Source organism: Temnothorax longispinosus, chromosome 1, assembly GCF_030848805.1.
Source record: "Temnothorax longispinosus isolate EJ_2023e chromosome 1, Tlon_JGU_v1, whole genome shotgun sequence".
In the NCBI taxonomy this organism is placed as follows: Eukaryota; Metazoa; Arthropoda; class Insecta; order Hymenoptera; family Formicidae; genus Temnothorax; species Temnothorax longispinosus.
Genome location: NC_092358.1, coordinates 17,008,569 through 17,028,749, shown reverse-complemented (window position 1 = coordinate 17,028,749; position 20,181 = coordinate 17,008,569). Strand labels below are relative to the sequence as shown.

Genomic DNA, 20,181 nt, shown 5'->3' with positions numbered 1-20,181 from the left:
TCGAAGGGGGCCAATAGACGATCTTATTGGATTTTGAATCCAGGACCTCTATTGAGCCAAATAGGGTCTAAGTCAAATTTTTTTTAAATAAAAACCCCTATTTTTTATTGTACCATCTTTCTCTATTAATTAATTTGAACAACTTTTGTTTGAAAAATTCTTTTATTTGCTTAATACTTTTTGAGATAATCAAGGAAAACTTGGTAACTTTTTCAATATTTAGCTTGTGATATCTTTATGATTGTTTGCCAGAGAAGAAAGTGGTACAGAGGACTTTTTAACTTAATTTTATTTCAAAATTGTGCTGTTGCAATAGTATACTCCAATTTTTTTTAAATATTTGTGTATGCATCTTCTTGCAGTGTTTACAAATATTTAAAAAAATTGGAGTGCTATTGCAACAGCTTATTCTTAAGACAAAATCAAGTCAAAAAGTCCTCTATACCACTTTTTCTCACTTCAAACAATTATCAAGATATCATAAGCTAAATATTGAAAAAGTTACCAAGTTTTCCTTGAATATCTCAAAAAGTATTGGGCAAATAAAACAATGTTTCAGACAAAAGTTGTTCAAATTTATTAGTAGAAAAAGATGATACAATAAAAAATAAGGATTTTTATTTTAAAAATTTGACTTGGGCTCAATACAGACCCCGGATCCAAAATCTAATAAAATTGTCTACTGCGGTCTCCTTCAAACCCTTCAACTTTTATCTAAAACACTTTTCCAATAAACCAATACTTTCTGAGATAATTGATGGAAATAATTGGCACACGAAATAAAACCTTATTATATATATATATATATATATATATATATATATATATATATATATATATATTAAGGTAAACGTCCCAATAGCCAACCATGTCCCAGTTCCCAACCACTAAGGGGAATATTCCACCTAATTAAGAGATTTTTTGATAAAAATAAATAAATAACCACTTAATTGAGTTCTACGATTTATAATCTATGCATAGGACAACAGTTAAAATAATCTTTGCGCTTTTTGTAGTAATTTTTTCGAGTTTCTTGAGAGTGCACGCGCTGCCCCGGGAAACGAAGCGCATCTGTAAGCCAGTTTGTTAAGAATTGACGAAGTTTAATTGTAACTATGTCGCCTTCATTTTTTATATATATTGAACAAGTTATAGCTCTTTATATTAAGGAAGATGTAGAGAATGCAAATCTAGGGTCGAAATTTAGTTAGAATTGCCGATAAATTGTTAATTTGCATGGTTGGATACTCGGACGTTTCAACCGTATGGTGTACCAATAGCGAACCAAGTGGCTGTATACTGGTACAACCAGGCGATCGGGTGATGTCCCAATTGCCGGACGCAACAAACTCAACGACCATAATCTTGATGGAAATTAACACGAACGATCAGCATTGACACGCGGCATTGTTTACTAGTGTGCTTAAAGTGTGTTAAAATTATGCTAAACTGAGGCGATTATTCGCAGTAAGTATGATATCTAACATTTTACAAATTTGGCTTCGTCGAACGAGTTCGTTATTGCTATTATGTAGTCAGCAGATTGTTTACATTGGAAAAGTCTTAACGTAACCTCTCGAATCGCGAATTTAGGTTAATCAAACATTATGCAAAAAGTCTTTCTACGCATATTTCAAGAATGTATCTATTTATGTTACTATAGACGCTGGCATCATGTCGAAAACAGAAAAGTATGCAGAATCGTCGATAAAAACTGCTCTCGATGCAGTAAAAATGGGCGTGCCTCTGAGGACCGCGAGTAAAATGCACAACGTTCCGAGAAGCACTCTCTATAACAAGCACAAACAAGGTGTTTCACATCTCGTCAAGAAGGGACCGCCTAGTATTCTGTCTGCGGAAGAAGAAAACCAGCTTGTCCAGTGGATCTTTCATGTCAGTGAAAAAGGTTTTCCGATATCCAAGGATCAGCTTTATGACAGTGTTGTACGATTGGTTGTGAGACTCAAACGACCAACGCCGTTCAAAGAGAATCGTCCCGGCCGTCACTCCGTTTCTCCGTCGTTACCCGGAACTTAGCCGAAGAATAGCTCCAAATCTGAGTTATAGTCGCGCTTCGGTGACGGAAGAAAGATTCAGAAATTGGTTCGCCGAGATCGAGAGCTACTTAACAACGCAGAACTTGTTGAATATTGATCCCTCGAGAGTTTACAATTGCGACGAGAGTGCATTCTTCCTATGTCCGAAGGCCGAGAATATGATTGCAAGAAAAGGTGCGAGATCGGTTTATAAAGTCGTCAATGGGAATGAGAAGGAGTGTCTCACCGTTCTCTTTATGGTTAACGCGGCGGGTGTAATGGCCCCACCAATGGTGATGTATTGGTACCAGAGAATTCCGGCGAGCGTAGCTCGAAACGTCCCTAAAGGTTAGAGCATCGGTACATCGGAAAGGGGGTGGATGACCGCCGAGACGTTTTACGAATATATCGCAAACGTTTTTTATCCATGGTTGAAAGAAAATAACGACGAGTTTCCCGTCGTTCTTTATGTCGACGGCCATTCTTCGCATTGTACGATGCCTCTGAGCGAGTTCTGCAGGGATCATCAAATCGAACTGATCGCATTGTACCCGAATGCTACGCATATTTTGCAGCCCCTGGATGTCGCGGTATTTCACCCGCTGAAATCGTCATGGAAAATAACAGTCAACAAGTGGAGACTTGACCACGACGGAGATCGTCTAACAAAAGACAAATTTGCGCCAGTGCTGAAAACTGCAATCGACAGCATGGATCTCACGGGAACAATTATTCGAGGCTTCGCGTCTTGTGGATTGTTCCCGTTTTCGGCAAATGCCGTCGATTTTGATGTCCTTAGAAAAGGTTTAAAGGAACGAAAATCCAAGGAAGACAACGAAGTCGAGAGTCAGGCTGAGGACACCAAATTTCTGAAATTCTTCGAAGAGCGGCTACCAGCCGGTCTGCTACCAGAGTTTATCGAATCGGAGCGTATTGGTTTTTGGAGTGGCGCGGTAGAAAATCGAAGCCTTTTTGCGTTTTGATTGCAAATGAAGGGAGTCACTGGTATAAAAAGACAATTTAGGAAAACTGTTTTTTGACTGCTCTTTTTTTGTCGTGGTTCCGCGAAGTTTATTTTTTTTTAACTTTATTTAGTTTATGTTTTAGATATTTTTGTGTTTGTATATATAGGTTACGATAAAATGAGTGTAGATTCGGGCACAATCGACGATGCAGCGGTACCGAGCGAATGAGAGTCTGAGTTTGGGGGCAGATAAAGCATTGTTGTGCTGGCAGTCGAACACGATGGGACTCTGGCAACGATCAATCTCGACGAAAATAGCGGCGCTGGTCAATAATTCGGCGACGCAATCGAAATCGAATGCGCAACTGACCCCTTGGAGACCGAACAATTTATTTCGGAAAATGAACCAGGCGCAGGTTTGTACAAAAATACAAAAATACAAAAATGTTTGAATTTTTCCTGTATTTGGCGTCTTTTAAGGGGAGATATACACCTAGCATGGTCGAAAAAATCGATTTTTTTTTCTTTGCATTTTTTTGAAGCTTGAGGTCTCAAGAATATCTGGTTAAAACTGCAAGTCAATATCTCGATAAATAACGAAGTTACAGCCGAGAGAGTGAACCGTCTCCGAGAGCGCGCGGGGCCTTCGGGACAAAAATGATGTTCAGGCTTGCTGTCTGTTGAGCCGTAATGGTAGAATGTTGCCCATATCGCTTTTTTCATGTCATCCTTGGAGTTACTGTTTCTTCGAATGGCTACGGATACACACAAAACAGCAATGAGAGCTTCAACCAACTTATTTGGAAGATAGCTCTAAAAACGATGCACAGCGGGGCCAAAATCGTTAACATTGCTGCATTTCTTGCAACATGCACGTTCAACAATGGTGTTACGTCATTGTTAAAAATCATGAACGTGTTAGGAATATCGGTCGGATCGGGCGCGCACTTGTACGCTGCGCAAGAAGACGAAACTCGCATAGCGAAAGCCGAGCTGCAAGCGCAAGAACAGACTAAAGAAGGTCGAATACGGCGTTGACAACAAAATTTAGAAAATATGAACATTCCGTTGACCGCAGAAGACTTACACTATGGAGCTGGTATCGATGATTCCATGTAAGTTGACAAATTTCATGATTTATTCATTCCCAAATTTTCAAACGCGTTTTTCTCAAAACCACGTTTTTCAAATCGGTACCCAAAATTTCTCGAAAACCAATGAACCGATTGCCTTGAATTTTTTTGTGGTTATTCTATACATCATTATCTAGTACTTGTCATAGGATTTTTTTTTTCGTTGCTTAATTTTTGTTTTATAGGCAAAATAATAACTAATTTTTGGTCGAAAAATCGCTATGTTATGTTCAAACGTCCGCCATTTTGTCATAAATCGATATTTTCAAAATCGGCTATGACAAGTACTAGATTATAGTATCTAATTTAATAATCTTTTTGGTTTTTTTGTTTCAGATGATTTTTGAAGAAACGCCAGTGGGTACCGTTTACCCGGATTTTTTTACGGCGCTCCAAAGATTATACCACAACCTCGTCAATTTTTGATTTTTTTTAATAAAAAAAATTGGACATATTCCTGAATGTGTATACTTTTAGATAGAAAAACTCCCAATCCGAAATTTCAAATAGTTTTCCTTAAAAAAATTCACAAAAATGACCTTTTTTCCGGCCTCCTAGGTGTATATCTCCCCTTAATTTGCAGCAGACGTGAGACTCGACATCAGAGCCCCCGAAGGTACTCCAGATCCGTTCAAAGATGCCCTATTTTGGCCTCCGGATCTTCCAAACAAAAAAAGAAGGACCCCTCAACGGTCCCAAGCCTCCCACTGTGGCTACTTCCGATAAGTAGGTGGAATACGAAAAATCTAAAGAAGAGAAAAAAAGAAACATTCTACGTGAAAAAAAGATAGGATAAAAAGAAGGAAGGAAATGCAAGAAGAGAAGAAACGTGTGCAAGAAGAGAAGAAGCGAGCGCAAGAACAAAAAAAACTGGAACGAGAAGAGAAAAAAAGGCAGCTGGCTGAATTGAAAAACTGCAAAAAGAACTGAAAAAAGAAAAACAAAAATGATAAAGCGAAGATGTTTTACAAACTGTTGCTATATGTTACCTGCATGTTGTCGAGATGTTGTCGTTAAACAATGCTCCACCGGCCAAGTCTTTGAAACCTAATTCAAAAAGAAACTCGTTTAAATAAATTGCTTCTTTAGTAGCTTCGGCCAACGCTATGTATTCAGCTTCCGTTGACGATAAGGCCACCGTCTTCTGCTTCTTGGTGTCCCATGAGATTGGCCCGCTACTGAAGAGAAACGCGTATCCGGTATATGAACGTCTGTCCATGGGGCAATTCCCCCAGTCAGAATCGACAAATCCCGTTAGAAGGGCTGAACTCCGTTCAAAAACAATTCCGATGTAAATAGTACCTTTCAGATACTTTAGGACACGCTTCCAAGCCGCCCAATGTTCCTTGTCAAAGTCTTCGTTAAATTGACTGAGATAGCTCACGACGTGTGCGATATCGGGCCTCGTGGATACGGCCGGATACATTAACGAGCCCACTAGCTCTCGATACGGTAACTTTCGCACTTTGTCATCTACTTTGTGGTTTGGTCTGTTCAGTCTCAAATTTACATCCATTGGCGTGCTAACCGTCTTAGAATCCTCCATTCCAAATCTTCTCAACACGTCCTTGATGTATCCTCGTTGATTCATGAATATCTTGTCTTCTCTTCGTGAGAACTCTATTCCCAGACAATATTTGACATCGCCCGAGTCCTTTACATCAAAGTCACGAGCTAGTTTCAATTTAATTTCTTCAAACTTTTTCTTGTTCCTCGATAGGATCACATTGTTGTCAACATAAATAAGGATGTACGAAAATCCTTCTTTCTCTTTTATGCGGTATACACAAGGATCGGCATTTGTTGGTTCCGCTCCAATTTTTTTTTATACCAGTTTCTTCCGGCTTGACGAAGTCCGTACAACGCCTTCTTCAATAGGCATACTTTATTCCCGACTTACAGTTCTCTCAGTATGATATCAGATTTCTTCTTCAAGGCCTCATTGCAAGACCGGTCTTCCACGATGGATTCTAGGGCTTCTTCCAAAAATTGTGGAGGCTCCATGAGCAGTTCTTCTTCGATGTCTCCGTTGAGATAGGCTGTGGTTATGTCCAAGTGTCAAATACACATGTTTTCCTGAGCCGCTAGTGCCACCAATAGGCGAAGTGAACTCATCCGCGCTACGGGAGCAAAGGTCGTTGTAATGAAATCCAGGACGCTGTGCGAAGTCTTTCGCCACCAAGCGAGCCTTTCTCTTCTCCAGAGTTCCATCGGAGTTGTATTTGTTGCGGAGTACGAAACAACTTCCAATAACTTCTTTATTTTTCGGACGATCTATCAACTGCCATGTGTCGTGATTGAGGATGGATTTCACTTCTAAACTTATGGCGTGACGCCAATCTTCTGCATCTTCACTGGACATAGCCTAAGCAGTATTTCAGTCAAGCCTACAAACAACGGCTCTTCGTTTATTATCTCTTCTCGGATTGGCTGATATTGGAGTCGAGGCCGCCCTCTCTGTCCCGTGCGAATTATCCGAGGTCTACCTGGTCCTCTCCTCGGTTGATCTCGATGTATATTTCTATCGGGATCTTGTTCGCACTCGACTGCGTCGTTGTCGCGTTCATGCTCTTGTTCTTCAGCATCTAGCGGAGTTATCTCGATTTCCACGATTCGGTTCTCAGAGGGAGATTCCGTTGTTTCTTCGCTTCGATATAGATCTTCTGGGATGAAATCTTCAAGAGTTGTCGAGGAGGTACATATGGGGGAGTTCATGAAAGTCACGTCTCGCGATAATGCAATCTTTCTTTCTTCGGTTAACCACATCTTGTAACCTTTTGAAGATTCCGAGTATCCTATGAAAATTGCCGGTTTACCGCGAGGGTCGAATTTTCCTTTGCCTGGTTCCGTATCTAAGCAGAATGCCGTACATCCAAATTCTCGAGAATGTGATATGTTAGGCTTCTTCCCTGTCCATAGTTCGTAGGGCGTTCTTCCATCCAGACTAGAGCTTGGAGTTCTATTTTTTATGTAGTTCGCGGTCGAGACTGCTTTGGCCCAAAAAGATGTTGGCAGCCCTGATTGCAGCAGAAGGCACCTCGCAGTATCCAGTACGGTCCTTTCTTTCGCTCAGCGGTGCCGTTCTGTTCTGGATGATACGGTATCGAAAATCTTCTTGCAATCCCGTGCTCGGCAATGAAGGCACCAAATTCGAGATTTTTGTATTCCCCTCCGTTGTCCGATTGGAGGTATTTGATTTTCTTATCTCTCAAGTTTTCAACCAAGGTCTTGTACTCCTTGAATGCGTTGAGCACTTCGCCTTTAGTCTTCAGAAAACGTACCTCGCACCACTTAGAGCAGTCGTCAATGAAAGTGACGAAATATTTAGCTCGTTCGTGAGATTCGACGCGCATGGGGCCACACACGTCGGAATAAACGATTTCCAGTAGCTGTGTATTCTGCTCAGTTTTCTTGACAAAAGGGGTTCTCGTCATTTTGCCTCTCACACAGATATCGCAGTTTAGTTTCTCCTTCGGTGTTTTGAGCTCGATGCCGCAAACTGTTTGATTCTTGACTGCCTTTAGAAGATATCTCTCGTTTAAGTGTCCCAGACGTCGATGCCATGTTTCTAAGGACTCAACTTCTGTGGAATTACATGCTGCTTCGCGAGTACTACCGTTTCGATGACTCGATGTTTCGCGTACATAATACAACCCGTTAATACGATCGGCGATCAATCTGACGACGCCTTCGCTATCGTTGACCGTGGCTTTATCTTTGTCGAAAATTACCCTAAAACCTTTCTCAGTAATTTTTCCAACAGACAATAGGTTTGTACGCAAATCCGGAACATGTAAAGCGTTCTTTAAACGAAAGTTTTTAATTTTACCAAAAACGTCCGCGCTAAACAAAACTTCACCCTTCGCGAGTATGTCAGTCAAGCTGTTGTTTGCTAAGCTTAGTTCGATGTTGTTAACATCTTCGATCACGACGAATTCACGAGCTGAGTTACTCAAGTGCGAGGTCGCGCCACTATCCAAGCACCATCGGCCGCCGTGATTCGTGCCGGTCGCACGAAACGCACAGTGTTCTTTGCGCTAGTCGACTGATACACACAAGCTCGTTTCCTCGCTCTTTTTTTGCGCTTTCGCGATCGCTGTCTTGCTTCTTGGTGCATTCCGCTGCTTTATGTCCTATCGTACCGCATCGATGACAGCGGTATTTGAACTCGCCGCCAGTATTTGCGTCGTTTTTCTTAGCAACGGGTCGCTTTGGTTTTCGCATTTTTTTCCGCTTTTGTTTGCGTATAATGCATTTTGTATGGGTGCGCGTGCAGCGTCGTTTGCTCTTGCGTCGCTTTTTTCGATAAATTTTTATTCGTAGCGTTTCTGGTGCTGGTAGTTCGTCGCGAGACTCTATGGCGCAACGAAAGTTCTCGAAGCTTGATGGTAAACTGTAAAGCAACATAATCAATAACAAATCGAGATTAATGTCTACTTCCATCTCACCAAGTTTGTCAACCGCGTCAAAAAACTTGCGTATGTGTTCGCGCACTTCGCCGCAGTTTTACATGCGCTAGAGGGTCAGCTGCTTCAACAATGTAGCTTTCCTGGCTGGTCCTTTAGATTGGTAGATGTTCTCGAGCTTTAACCAGACGTCCCTCGATGTCTCGCATCCTTTTATTTGCTTCAGTTCGCTAGGATTGATCGAGAGAACAATGTCCGATTTGGCTTTGTCATAGTTTATTTTCCATTGCCTTACCACATTCGCCGCGACGGGATCGTTGGCTACGAGGGCCGGTTTCACAGACTCACCGCTTACGTATACCCATGCATCGTTTTTTACCAGCAATGCCTGCAGCTTCCAGGTACCGTAATTATCTTTATTCAGCGCTTCGATGTGCGCTAGTCCGGTTACGCTCATCCTTTCGGTCAGTAACGGCAGTCGTGTTACTTAACCTAAAACTTTCGCAAAGACTGAAAACGATTCACTTCAGCTCTTTCCTCTTTTACTGTTCTGTACTATCTTTGGGCGTCCCTGGGCCCATATTCTGTTAGGATGGGATCGGCTGGATGAGTGCAGAGACGATAATATCCGTGACAAAGCTTATATTTTAGCGTACACAAATTTAGCGATGTTTACAGCGTAACGGACATACAGCGGTAAAACAGAGAGAGAGAGAGAGAGAGAGAGAGAGAGAGAGAGAGAGATTGATTGATTAATTGATTGATTGATTGATTGATTGATTGATTGATTGATTGATTGATTGATTGATTGATTGGTTTATTTTATGCCATAGTCAATGACTTTAGACAAGTAATGCATTACAAAGGTAGAACAATCGGAAAAAAAAACAAAAAGTTGTAAATAAGAACAGAAGTAATACATCTACATAAGAGGAACAGTATAAAATAGTATAATATAAAAGCGACAGATGTGCATCAAGCAGCAACCAGCAGTGGAACTGCAACCTAGGCGGAGGAATTGGTAGAGTGAAGAAAAGGGTTGAAGCACACCGCCAATAGTACGCAAAAGATGCACAGAGCAATGGAAAAAGTCTCAGATTCAACTCGCAAGAAACGCAAGAACAATTAATGAACACTAAAAGTTACTTAAACTAATCGACGTATAAGCGATAGGTTGACACTCTCAATCAGATCATGCATAAGGCAGAGACTAATAAGGCTCTAGATAGAGTTACGCTCAAGCGAGAAAAGATAGTCGTATAGCTTACCCTTAAAAACGGCGACAGACGTTGCTGAAACAACATCATAAGGAAGCGAGTTCCAAAAGTAGATGCCCGCGAGATGAAAGGACCTGCGATAGGTTTCAGTTCTGTGATTTGGAACATGAAAAGAGTGCGGTAGCGCCAGTCGTGACGATCGCCTGACTGAGGGGTCGTGATCAACGAAGATTTCAGAGAGGTAATCAGGAGATAAGTCATGGGACACCTTAAACATTTCGATACCAAGAAAGTAAAGACGGCGGTATTTGACCGATAACCACCCCAATCGATGCCGGTAAGGTGTGATGCGTTCGTCACGCCTTAAATTGAAAATGAAACGAATAGCACAATTTAAGAGTCTCTGAAGCCTGGTATTTAGCTCCTCGGTCACGTCGTTGTATACAAGAGAGCAGTAGTCCAACAAAGGCAAAATCAAGGTGGTCACAAGTTTAACACGTAGATTAATTGATAATGAATTCTTGTGAAATTTCAGTTTGTGCAGTGTAAAGTGTACCCTTCTAGAAATGTGTGAAACGTGACCCTCCCAAGAAAGGTCGGAGCGCATGATGACCCCGAGGTTTCGGGTCTCCGTAACAAATGGGATGGAGGTACCGCTAACTGAAACGAGAGGTAGGTCATTTAAATTTAAGTGTCTAACGTGACTCCTGCTGCCAAAAATCAAGACTTTTGATTTCTTAAGATTGAGAGTCAATTCGTTGGTTGCAGCAAATTGTGAGATGACACCCACGTCATGTGCGACGAGGTGTAAAGCAACGCTCAGTTGACTAAGGGGACTTCTGCGAAAGATCTGTGTATCATCGGCAAATATAATGCGCTCAGTATATCTCAGGAAGGCACCAATGTCGTTAATAAATAAGGAGAAAAGGAGAGGACCTAGGACGGATCCTTGTGGAACACCTGAAGTGACAGACAGCCAGTCAGAGAACACGCCCTCCAAGTCAACGACAGCCTGACATCGAACAGTTAGATACGAAAAAATTAACTTGAGGGCGGAATCAGAAAACCCTAGTTGTCTGAGTTTGGTCAACAGTAGAAAATGACTGACCGTGTCAAAGGCTTTGCTGAAGTCGAAGAGGACGAGAATCAACACCTCGCCCACGTCGACGCCACACTTATGTCATGGAGCAACCGCAGCAAAGCGGACTGAGTGGAATAGCCTTTCCGGTAACCGGATTGCCGATCATCGAGAATATTATGAGTAGCTATAAAGTCCGAAATCTGGCGGTGTAGAATTTTTTCGAACAACTTAGAGAGTTCGCACAGATTAGCAATAGGCCTCGTGTCCGAAGGAGAAGCGGGAGATTTAACTTTGGAGAGCGGTCAAAGTATGGCTCGCTTCCACAAAGACGGGAAGTGACTGAAATTCAGACAACAATTAAAAAATGTGGTAAGGAGATTACCAATCCGGGGCAAGGCTAAGGCTATGGCGTATAGAGGTAATTGATCATAACCCGAGGCAAGGGAAACAGAAGAAGCGGAGACAAAGGAGCTAAGGTCCTCAAAGGTGATCTGAGAAAAACTGAAAAGTGGTGCGTCAGGTACTATGGAAGAGATGATGTCGGAAAATTGAGAAAGTGTACAAGAAGGAAAGCAGTTGGAGATGGAGGCATAATGGGCATTTAAAATATCACGAGAAAAAAAGTTGAGCGGAGAAGATAGAGGAGACTCAATGAGCCCAAGACTGGCAAGCTCACGCCATAACCTGGATGGATCAGAAATAGCAGTCAATCTCTCCATGTGATAGCGCTCCCTGGCCCTTCTCAAGTCGTCTGTGAGATCATTTCTATATTGCCTATAGATATGAAAATCGAGAATGTCTCGCGATCTTCGGGCAGTATTATAGAGACGGTTGCGATGTTGAATTCTGCGAGCAAGTTGGTCAGTAAGCCAAGGCGCAGCTGGGCGAGTAACACGAAAAGTGCGGATGGGCGCATACTGATTAAGACAGGACGTGAAGTCGTCAGTCAAGGTATTTAAGATGTCATCCAAGTCAGGCCCATTAAGACTCTTATGGCTGAAGTCCTCGGCGAAAGATAAGGACACGTAGAGGTGAGAGTCTCGACGAATCCTGACCCATCGAAATCCCTGTAGCTGCGTCGAATTAAAGTACGATTCGAAGCAGATGGAACCACAAACGTGTACTTCAGCTCAATCAGGTCGTGACCGTTAATGAAAGGCGCATCCGATTTACGAAACGATAAAACTTTATCAAGGTTATCGACTATAAAAACGTCCAACCACGAGTCAGAAGAGCGAGTGTGAAAAGTCGATTGCGAATCGACAATGCTGAGCGACAACTGTGAGACCATGTCTCTAAGGTGATCAGAATCGTAAGATGAAGCGAGAAGATTACAGTTAAGATCACCTGAAATGATAATATTTTTATAGTTATGCATGAATGTAGTTAGAGCATCAACATATTTACAGAAGTTTTTTCCCTTAGGTCTACGGTACATTGACGTGAACAAGAGAGGCTCACAATCATCGCCCCGAATGTCCAGAACAAGAAATTCAGGCTCATTCGAGAAGACGAGAGGAGACGACGCGAGAACACGCGCTCGCAGCGAGTCGTGGATGTAGCAAGCGACACCCCCTCCCTCCCTGCCATCCCTATCAGCACGCAACAAATAATATCCAGGAATACGAACTAGATCATCGGAGATGTGAGAGTGAAGCCAGGTTTCAGTAATCGAGATAATATGAAAGAAGTTCAGTGCAATGAAGGCCTGGATTGACTCCAAGTGGGCAGGAAGGGAGCAGGCGTTAAAGCAAGCAATGCTGAGGCGACCACGCGAAGCAAGAAGATCCACATCTGCCGCAACAGATCACTGAAGCTCCGCAAGATCGGCCTCAGAATCAATAAAAATAGGGGGTTGACCTTGAGCCTTACGGACAAAGATGCGACCATCTCTGGTCCAGACATGCTTATAAGAGAATTGCTTAGCCCTGGCTCGCGCCCGACGCAACAAGTTGTACGTTTGTGTTGGAAGCAGTTCATTTATGTAAATGCTACCGGGAAAGCCCCCCGAGAACACATCGCCCACCGCAAGCCGGCGCTTGCCACGGGCGACCCGGATGATGTGGTCGCGGATCTCGCGCGACTTAAGCGCTACAATTAAGGATCGCGTCCGATTAGCAGGACGGTTCTGCTCAAGGGCCAGACACGATCCCGACGCATCACCCAGCGACACAGACACTCCACGCCCAGCCACGTCACGCGTCTCCAAAACATCCGAGATCAAGCCAGACACCCCGAGCGCGTGAAAAACACCAGCTACTAATTCGTCAGCCGTTAAGGCTAGAGAGTGAGGAATGCCCGAGACGATAATGTCGGATATTCGGGGGACACGCGACGCAGCAGTCAGGGCGGCGTCAACACCCTGAGAGCCGAGGAGCACGGAGCTCCGAGCCTCCAACACAGCGATCCTATCACCATGACCCGCGACGAGTTTGATGACGTCAGGAAACTGGTTAAGCTTATCCGCAAAATCAGCATTTACCACCTCCTGACGAGTTATAAATGTGGAGATTTTCTTGTCCGACTTCTCGAACGCGGCGTCAAGCCTGTCAGCAAACCTCTTGTCCAACTCATCGATCCTGGCTAAAATAGATCGGAGCATCGCATCGGTAGTAAGAGATTAGGCGCCAGGGGGAGGAACTCCATCCGCAAGCGGCGACGAGACAGCATTCTTGCAATCGCCGACACGAGGCGCATGAGAGTCGATGGGCAGCGGCGGTATGGTCGGTAATCGAGCCAAGCAGCACGCACTGGCTGATTTCGTATTAAGATACGCCTTAACGCAACCAGGGTGAAATTCCCTGGTGCATTCACTGCAAGAGACGAACTGCCCAGCAATTGACTTCGAGCATCTGTTGCATGTTCGGTCGCGCTGCATGGCACACAACATCTCACAGTTGGCAATAAGAAGCGACCAATCAGGCGAGGGCAAGGCAGTCCACGTCAACAAGGATCGCGGCGGAGACACACAACACGCTATACTGCAAGTTCACAGTCGGTATCACGAAGCAACCAATCAGGCGCGGGCAAAGCAGTCCACGCTAGCCAGGGCAGGCACACACCGCACAGACGCACCGAATAGAGAGCAGACAGGCAACCCAAAAGCAGTGAGGTGCAGAAAGAGCAGACCAGGAAGCAGGCACATGCGCAACGGGCGGACGCCCCGGCTCGGGCAAGACCAAGATTCCACAACGATACCAGAAGTGAGGTTAGGATGACCAAAAAGATTTGACCCAAAAATGCTAGGAACTGGGAGGCAATCTCATAGAAAATGAGTATCACACGCGTCAAGCAACGAAAGACTTGCAAGAATCTGCAAAAAAATAGCCCAAAGGCAATTAACGGCAGCAGAAATGTTAGCTTGAAACAGGAGCGAGAAAATCTGACCACCACCAATACTCACACTCAGAGAGAGAGAGAGAGAGAGAGAGAGAGAGAGAGAGAGAGAGATAGAGAGAGAGAGCGAGAGAGAGAGAGAGAGAGAGAGAGAGAGAGAGACGAGAGAGAGAGAGAGAGAGAGGAGAGAGAGAGAGAGAGAGAGATAGAGAGAGAGGAGAGAGAGAGAGAGAGAGAGAGAGAGAGAGAGAGAGAGAGAGAGAGAGAGAGAGAGAGAGAGAGAGAGAGCGAGAGAGAGAGAGAGAGAGCGAGAGAGAGAGAGAGAGAGAGAGAGAGATGTCGCGATGCCGTACTAGGGAGGACGGCTATTGGTCGTACTAATATGGGGACTTTTGAGAAATCGTATGCTATAACATAATTCACGTTTTCTATAATAATGATAATTTTTATTTATAATAAAATAATTAAAAACGTTTTCCACGTATAAAATTAATTCTGACATGTTTGAAAAAAATATTTTTGCAAAGAAAAATTTTAAAATGCGTGAGTGTATCTGTTTGCACAAGCTCGCGCACAAGCCTGAACTCTAGAATTAGATGAGGAAGGAACAAATCATAAGAATCCGTTTATTGAGAGAGAGATTGCATTTAATAAATTTAAGTAATTTGAAATGACTCGAATTGGCAGAACTAGACAAAGAATACCAACATTTGTTGCATAGGAGAAGGGAAACTGCCCGAAAACCTTCCCAGTATTCGTGAACAAATTATTACATAGATTATACAATATATAATGAAAATACAATAAATGCATAAAACACACAAAAGAAACAAATCAATAATTATTTTAGTACAGTCCTTTCCTTATATTGATGACAAAATAAATTGCATTCACTGATGCGTTTCTTTGTTATGTAATCAGGTTCATTATCAAGGAAATATTTATAGTATGTAATCTCATAATTTCTATTAACGTAGTCAAAATAAAACAGATCACGTAATATCAAGAAAGGACTGTTCAATTAGTCAAGTAAATCAATCAGAATATAAAATTCAATAATTCAGAATTCGCAAAATACTTAGTAGAATAATTATCAAATCAATGAGAAATAACTTTTATAACAACGCACGGAACCGAATACTCGGTAGTTTTATAATCACGCAAGAGACGATTTATATAGTTAGCAAGGACCGCAGTTTCATTGAATACGTATTACAAGTGAATGTACAGTATGTTCGCAAAGTAACGCAATGAACGATAAACGAGATTGTAGAATTGATTATATCGAATTGATCGCACAAAAGAAAGAAGTAAAGTTTTGCATTGAAATAAAATGATTTGAAATCAAAGAATTAATTAATGAATGGACTTTTATACTGAGCTCAGTGTTATACAAATGACTCGAAATTAATTGTGCACAAACCTGAAATAAGAGAGGATGTTTTCCTCTCAACACGCGAAACTTATTATATCTCCTCAAACTAACAAGGATAACCCTCAGATGAGATTAGGATCCTTTGATCAGGATCCTCATTGTAACGTTAGATGAAATTCTAACGTCCCTCCTCAGAATTATGAGATAATTGGTTACCTTGTGAGAAAAACAGATGAAAACTTATAGCTAGTCTTACAGACCGCGCAAGAGATAAATTTCCTCTCGATGTATAAGTAGCTGCTCGTATTCAGCCTGAGCAGGATTCCTTGAACGTTCCAGAAAATGGCTTCCTTCCTTCAGCCTTCGAAAGGGCTCGTGATTCCTGTCGAAAGGGCTCTCTCGAACGTTGCAGCAAATGGCTGCCTTCCTTCGTTCCACGTGCCGGCATGGCTCGCCGGTCCGGATATCCCTGGATTCCTCTCGGTGACGATCGCAGTTTAACGTATCTTTCGTTGATTAAGATATTCGAAGTAATTAATTTACTACGATACAAGTAGTGGCAGATCACAATTTAACGACTCGATTCTTAAAGGATGACGCAATTATATATCGAACTGAGCTACAACGCACGATGTATCGTGCACGAAATCTGCGAAACAAATGCTCGCTCGGCCGGGCTGCGCGCCCCTCCTAACATGCTCGAGCATGCGCGGCACACGTGTGCCTCGCCGCCTGGGACGCAACGTTGTCGGCGCCGCTCGCGCGCTTTTTCCAAGAACTACGTAGAATGCGCGGCAACCTATTGTATTACAACCGCCACAGATGGCCGCAAAAAAGAATAACACAATCTCTCTCTCTTTTTCTCTTTCAACTTCAAACAGTATCCTGCATATCAAGATTATTTCGTTTTACTTATATATTTATCGAAGATCTTAACATTTATCAAAATAAATACGATTTGATGTATTTTGTATTTAAAAAATATGTAAAAGTTTTCTTTAAAAAAATAATATAAGAAACTTATTATAGCTCCAAATAAATATAAATATATAGTCTTACCCTTATAGAAAAATACACTCAACTTTTTATGTTAACCGTTAAAAAAACACCATAAAAAAACCCTTAAAGTTGGGTGTGATTTTGGACCGCCAATTGAAGGTTAACCATCATTTGAAGGTTAATCTTCAATTGGCGGTCCGAAATCACACCCAACTTTAAGGTTTTTTTTTATAATGGTTAACCTTCAAGTAATAGTTAACCTTCAATTAATGGTTAATCCTTAAAAATGACGGTATAAACCCTAAAAATATGAACCCTCAAATAAAAGTAACAAATATGGCGTCCCAATGAAAATCTCTTAAGGACTCCGCTCGCTGAACCGGACTCCTCGCCTCGATCCTCCTTCTCGGACGCTAGCTGCCTCAGCTCTCCCTTTCCTGGCGGTGAGCTCGCCCTGGTGATCCGACTCTCGCTCGGTTGGTCTCCGAAACACGCGCCGCAACGATCAATCCGTCAAGAAAGAGGTAACGGACTCGACACTTTCGAAGAAACGCAAGCAAGTGCGGCCATGACACCTAACGAGTGGGGGCTCTTTGAGAGTGGCGAATCGCGCGTCGCGTCATCTAATGTGAAACGATCGGGCGTTGTAAAACGCGAAAAGAATTTGAGCGCAATATCTGAACAAATTATTTAATTTTTAATAAGTTTAATTATTAATATTTATTTTCATAATTGAACTTATTTTTTATTTTGATAATTGTAAATATAAATATCTTATTGTATTAATATTTAATATTAATAATTTTATTATAATTTAACTTCTTGTTTAATAAATGAGCGGATGTATAGTACTGAAAATGTACCTATTATATAATATTTTTATTTTCAAAATTGTCAAATTACAAACAGGAATTTTGTTGTGACTTTTACAGTTATAAAGTAATTATTTCATGGAAATGGAAGCCTAAAAAAATTAATATTGTAACGCAATTATTATAATGCTCAAATCATAAAATATTTACATTATCCATGTCTGCCAATATAATATAATTTTTTATTCATATTGCATTCTATATAATGGCAATGTTATTATATATTTGACAGGCAAATCAAAATAGCTTCGAATTGATATCGAAATGATGAAATATCGATGTCTTAACAGAAAATACATAATTTGCCTGTTTACAGTCTGGCGCGATGAATGTATGTCACAAATAATCTTTTTTTTTTTTAAATGTCATATAGCATAAACATTGAAATAAGCTTCAAATTTCGAGCATTATTTCGATATGATGTAATATCGATGATTTTGACGTCAATTAGACGTCGATTCGATGGGTCATTTCTCGCTGGGTAGGGCCTAAGTCAAATTTTTTAAATAAAAACCCCTGTTTTTTATTGTGTTATCTTTCTCTATTCATTAATTTGAACAACTTTTGTTTGAAACATTTTTTTATTTGCCTAATACTTTTTGAGATATTCAAGGAAAACTTGTTAACTTTTGCAATATTTAGGTTATGATATCTTGATAATTGTTTGCCGGAGGAAAAAGTGGTATAAAGGATTTTTTTACTTGATTTTGTCTTAAGAATATGCTGTTGCAATAGCACTCCAATTTTTTTAAATATTTGTAAACACTCCAAGAAGATGCATACACATATATTTAAAAAAAATTGGAGTATACTATTGCAACAGCACATTTTTGAAATAAAATTAAGTTAAAAAGTCCTCTGTACCACTTTTTTCTCTGGCAAACAATCATCCAGATATTACAAGCTAAATATATATTGAGAAAGTTACCAAGTTTTCCTTGAATATCTCAAAAAGTATTATATATTATATAAAAGTATTATCTAGAAAAATGATACAATAAAAAATAGAGGTTTTTATTTAAAAAATTTGACTTAGGCCCTATTAGGCTGATCCCGGATGGTATCATTACGTTTCCCGGGGCCCCCTCTCGATGTGCCGAGAGGGACGACCGTGTGGTTTTAGCCGGTAGGCCATGCATGTAGTATCGTGGGCGATGTACATGCATGGAATCCGGCACTCCCCTCACTCCTCTCCCCGGAGGGTGAGGGGGTCTTTCCCCCTGTCAAACGGGGAGCCACTGGGTGCGTGACTGGTTGCCGCGTAGCGGCTCTCCCCGACCGCCCCAGTGGTAGAAGATTTCCACATTTAAAAAAAAAAGGCCCTATTGGGCTCAATACAAGCCTTGGATCCAAAATCTAATAAGATCGTCTATTGGCACCCTTCAAACCTTTCAACTTTTATCTGAAACATTTTTCCAATAAACCAAGCCGTCAATTGACACTTAACAAAAATTAACACAATAACATTTAAACGACACCCAACGATAAAGGGATCATGGCGACACTGATTAAATCGACATAGAACATTAAAGGTTAACACTCTGTTAACACCAAACCAACATCCAACGATGAGGATCAATCTCCAACCTACACTAAACATTGAGGCTTAAGGAGGTTGAAGCGATCCAGTTGAGTCAATTGACGGTTTAGAAAAAAGTTTTTTATTAGGTCATTAAAAAATCTGTATTAGGTATCATTTTATTCTCCATACGCTGCTATCGCATAAAACGTATAGTAAAAGTATCATATTATGCATCTTTATATTTTAATTAGCTAAAAACGAAACACTTTTTTGCCAATGCCAACTTGAAAACTTGTAGTATTGCTAATTATTTCAATATAAAAATGGCATGAATATATGTTTTGCCGTTGATAGAATAAAATAATGATTCTTACTGGTAGCTCCCTTGACAATTATATAAGCTATCGATTTTTTAATAACTTTCCGTCGATTATATTAAATACGATTGAAACTTGGCAACGTTTCACTTTTACGGGGTTGGTAGCAGTACTCGCCTCTGTGTTGAGCCACGTAACGGCAGTTGCTAAACGTAAACATGCCGGTGAATTTTCTGTCATTCTGGATAAGAGGTTAGGTGCCCGCGTTTTGGCTATACCCAAATCCTGTCGGTATGTGCACGTTTTTGGTTCTCTTCCGTGCTGTGTCTACTATTTTGTAGTAATGTCAACGATTTTAGGGTTCTCTTTTATGTTATGTTCACAATTTTTTGGTTTTCTTCCGTTAGATTCATGATTTTTTGGTTTTATTTCCAAAGAGAATCAAAAAATCGTGGACATAGCACGGAAGAGAACCACAAAAATGTGCACATACCGACAGGATTCGGGTACAGCCAAAACGCGGGCGACGCTGCGTTGCCACATCTACCTACTCGCGAACTATCAACTGCTATTTCAGTCTAATTTCGATCGCTTTAACTTGTAATATATTTGTTATTAGATGGTGAATACGTGTTTTCTTGCGTTCTAAATGTTCGCATTAATTTACTGTATGCGTAGGCACGTTTTTTGAGCGTTTATACCCTGCTAAAAATGACCGATTGAATCCGATTAAAAATTTTGAATCCGCATGAATCTGGATTCTTGATCCGGAAATCACGGATTTGTAACGATTACACCGACTGAAAACGATTGAAACGGATTGGTATTCAAGGATGTAATTTCAATCGGATTCTATCGATTTGAATTGTTATGATTTTATAACGATTACACTGATTGAAAACGATTGAAACGGATTGGTATTC

General features: G+C 41.2%; 1 pseudogene; it reads left to right on the top strand.

Annotated features, from left to right (window-relative positions):
* Nucleotides 1-1,163: 1,163 nt before the first annotated feature.
* On the top strand, nt 1,164-3,993 carry LOC139812431 (uncharacterized; annotated as a pseudogene).
* The last annotated feature ends 16,188 nt before the right edge of the window (nt 3,994-20,181 follow it).